We start from the raw sequence: 3,773 nt of genomic DNA, 5'->3' as shown, positions 1-3,773 counted from the left end.
GCCCGAAACAACTCCCCAACGTCCCTCCCCTCTGCTTTCCCCTCCTAACCTCCGCCCTCGACCTCATGATCAGCCTCGTCCATAATTCTCCTCCAGAACCCCACACCTAGCTGGTCTCTATCCCCTACGTGAGATGGTAGGGGTGGAAGGCATCATTGGAGTCTCCATCCCTGTCTCTCTAATTGACTTATCCCAAATTGAACGCCATTTAGGCTCCTTTTCCTCTGACCCAGATATTTACATAAAAGAATTCAAATACAGTGGCACCTTGAGATACAAGTTTAATTAGTTCTGTACCTGAGCTCGTAAGTCAGTCAACTTGTATGTCAAACAAATTTCTCCCATTTAAAATAACTGAAATAGATTTAATCCATTCCAGCCCTGTGAAACATCCCCAAATCATCCTAAATTATGAAAAAACACATGTCTTAAGTTAAGAAACACACATGTATACTTTATCAATGCATAACAAAATAAATGAAATAAAAGAATAAACTGTTATTTAGTACTGTATTCTTACCTTGGAGACAGACAAGTGTGGCTAACGGAGGTGGTGAGTGGTGGAGGAGGAGGGAGGGAGGAAGAGATGCAGGCACTGTAGACACATAAACTAAAACCACGCTTTCTTAACACTAAATGTAAACTAAAACTGCATTTTCTTTACTTTAAACAAAACTAAAACTGCATTTTCTTTACTGAAAATGAAACCACAAAAACTTAATTGTAAAAAAATGCACTTTTTTTTTTTTTTTTTTTTACAGAGACAGAGAGAGAGAGTCAGAGAGAGGGACAGACAGACAGGAATGGAGAGAGATGAGAAGCATCAATCATTAGTTTTTCATTGTGCGTTGCAACACCTTAGTTGTTCATTGATTGCCCTCTCATATGTGCGTTGACTGCAGGCCTTCAGCAGACCGAGTAACCCCTTGCTGGAGCCAGCGACCTTGGGTTCAAGCTGGTGGGCTTTTGCTCAAACCAGATGAGCCTGCGCTCAAGTTGGCAACCTCGGGGTCTTGAACCTGGGTCCTCTGCATCCCAGTCCAGCGCTCTATTCACTGCGCCACCGCCTGGTCAGGCAAAATGCACTTTCTTAACTTTAAACTTAACCTAAGCTTAACATTAAATATTTTTCATTTAATCATCACCTGTTTTTGCCTTTTTGGCTATACTTTCAGCACTTTCACTTGCAGGACTTTTGAATAAAAATCTATCCAAAGAGGTTTGCTTTTACCTGCCTTTTAAAATGTTATGGAAATGTAACAAACAAGTGTCATTAAAAAGTGCTGAAGCACGACCAGTTGAAACTTTTTCTGGGTGTTTCTTTCCAATGAAACTTGAAAGCTTCTCCCACATTGCCAGCATGTCTTTAATTTCACTTGTAGAAATCACTTCCTCCGACTCTACCTCCTCCTCAATACTAATCTCTTGCAGAAGCTCCATATGTTGCATCATCTGTAGCTCCGTCAACTCCTCAGTTGAGAGTTCCTCCTCATGTTCCTCGACAAACTCGTTTATGTCACCCTCATCTACCTTCAGACCCATCGACTTTTCGAGGGACACAATCTCCTCCAATGCTTCTGCCTCGGTCTCGGTTTCTGGTTCGAATCCTTCGAAGTACCTGTCTGTAACAACATCAGGCCATAACTTTTTCCATGCCGAGTTCAGGGTTCTTCTTGTAACCTCTTGCCATGCCAAGTCAATAATGCGTAAACATATCACAATGTAGTGATCTTTCCAAAACTCTTGAAGGGTCAGATTTGTATTCTCAGTCACCTCAAAGCAGCAGTGGAACAAGTGCTTTGTGTAAAGCTTTTTAAAGTTGGAAATGACCTGCTGATCCATAGGTTGCAAGATTAGTCGTGTTGTGTGGGAGGTAGAGGACTTTCATGAATTTAAACTCATCAAGAATGTCATCTTCAAGATCAGGTGGGTGGGCTGGAGCATTTTCAAAGATTAGTAATGCTTTCATCGAGAGTTTATTTTCTTGAAGATATTTCTTTACTGCAGGACCAAAGACGAGATTTACCCATGCAATAAAAAACTGCTGCATAACCCATGCCCTAGCATTAGCATGCCACATAACCTGCAGTTTTTTTTTTTAAGAATCTTGTGAGTCTTAAAGACTTGAGGATTTTTGGAATGATACACTAGCAGTGGCTTTACTTTACAGTCACCACTAGCATTTGCACACAATGTAAGGGTCAGATGGTTCTTCATGGGTTTATGGCCTGGCAGCTTCTTCTCCTCTGCGGTGATGAAATTCTTCTGGGGCATTTTTTTTCCAAACAATCCTGTTTTGCCACAGTTGAACACTTGGGGGATGTAGCCTTCCTTTGCAATAAGCACAGCAAAATGTGTGGTGTACTCCTCAGCTGCCTTAACGTCAGCACTTGCAGCTTCACCATGCCTCACTACCGAGTGGATGCCAGATCTCTTCTTGAAATTTTCAAACCAGCCATGACTTGCCTTAAATATATCTTCTGCTGCCTCTTTTGAGGTTGATGGTTCTTTCTTCTTCAAGTCGCCGTAAATAATACGTGCCTTTTTGCATATTACAGTCTCCATCACTGTATCTCCTGCCAAGTCTTTCTCTTTCACCCACATCAACAGAAGCTTCTCCATTTCTTCATGGATATTTGTTCTTAATTGGGACAGAATTGTAGTTCCTTTCACATAGTTTTGCACTTTTTTTTTTTTTTTTTGCATTTTTCTGAAGCTGGAAACAGGGAGAGACAGTCAGACAGACTCCCGCATGCGCCTGACCGGGATCCACCCGGCACACCCACCAGGGGCGACGCTCTGCCCACCAGGAGGGGATGCTCTGCCCATCCTGGGCGTTGCCATGTTGCGACCAGAGCCACTCTAGCGCCTAGGGCAGAGGCCACAGAGCCATCCCCAGCGCCCGGGCCATCTTTGCTCCAATGGAGCCTTGGCTGCGGGAGGGGAAGAGAGAGACAGAGAGGAAGGCGCGGCGGAGGGGTGGAGAAGCAAATGGGTGCTTCTCCTGTGTGCCCTGGCTGGGAATCGAACCCAGGTCCTCCGCATGCTAGGCCGACGCTCTACCACTGAGCCAACCGGCCAGGGCAGTTTTGCACTTTTGATGGCTCCTTTTGTTTAAGGATGGTACAAATTGTAGATGTATTGTACAGCCTTGCCAGTTCAATCACTCGTACACCATGCTCATGTTTTTCTATTATTTCTTGCTTTACTTCTATTGACATCATTCTCTTCTTCTCATCATTCACTTTCTTTGGCCCCATGATAGCACACAAAAAAGTTAGTAAGAAATGCAAAAATGATGCAAGAATGAGTACAGCACACAAGATTCAACTTGATTCTGCAGGTAACACGTGAGAAAGAACGAGATGCTGGTGTTGTGCTGCTGATACTGGACCCATGCATCAATGTGCCAACTAGCAGCAGTTTCCCGAATCACAACTTGTATCTCAGAATTTCACTCAGATCTCGAACAAAAATATGGACCAAGTCACAGCTTGTATCTTAAAAATTCATATGTTGGTCTGCTCGTATCTCTAGGTACCACTATACTTTACATAATCTTATGACCTCACATGGTACGATCTCTACATAATTCTAACCTCTTCCCTCACTCCCTCCAATAAGGACTGAGTCTGGACTACTGCCCAACAAATCGCAGATGAGGCCCATACTAGAAATAATGCCAATCCCATAGATACCACCGCAGTTCCTAACACAGACCCTAATTGGAGCTACCAAACAGACCACCAAAATTGGACAGCTAGAAACCTTAT

At 43.4% G+C, this 3,773-nt stretch overlaps 1 non-coding gene across 1 annotated transcript; it reads right to left on the bottom strand.

The window, feature by feature from the left end:
* Positions 1-3,009: 3,009 nt before the first annotated feature.
* Positions 3,010-3,085, bottom strand: TRNAA-AGC (transfer RNA alanine (anticodon AGC)). The gene has a single exon. It is a non-coding gene; the product is annotated as a tRNA-Ala (tRNA).
* Between the last annotated feature and the right edge of the window lie 688 nt (positions 3,086-3,773).

This window comes from Saccopteryx bilineata, chromosome 1 (assembly GCF_036850765.1).
Source record: "Saccopteryx bilineata isolate mSacBil1 chromosome 1, mSacBil1_pri_phased_curated, whole genome shotgun sequence".
NCBI lineage: Eukaryota > Metazoa > Chordata > Mammalia > Chiroptera > Emballonuridae > Saccopteryx > Saccopteryx bilineata.
Note: the sequence above shows the minus strand (reverse complement) of the source record. Positions and strands in the feature narration are given on the sequence as shown.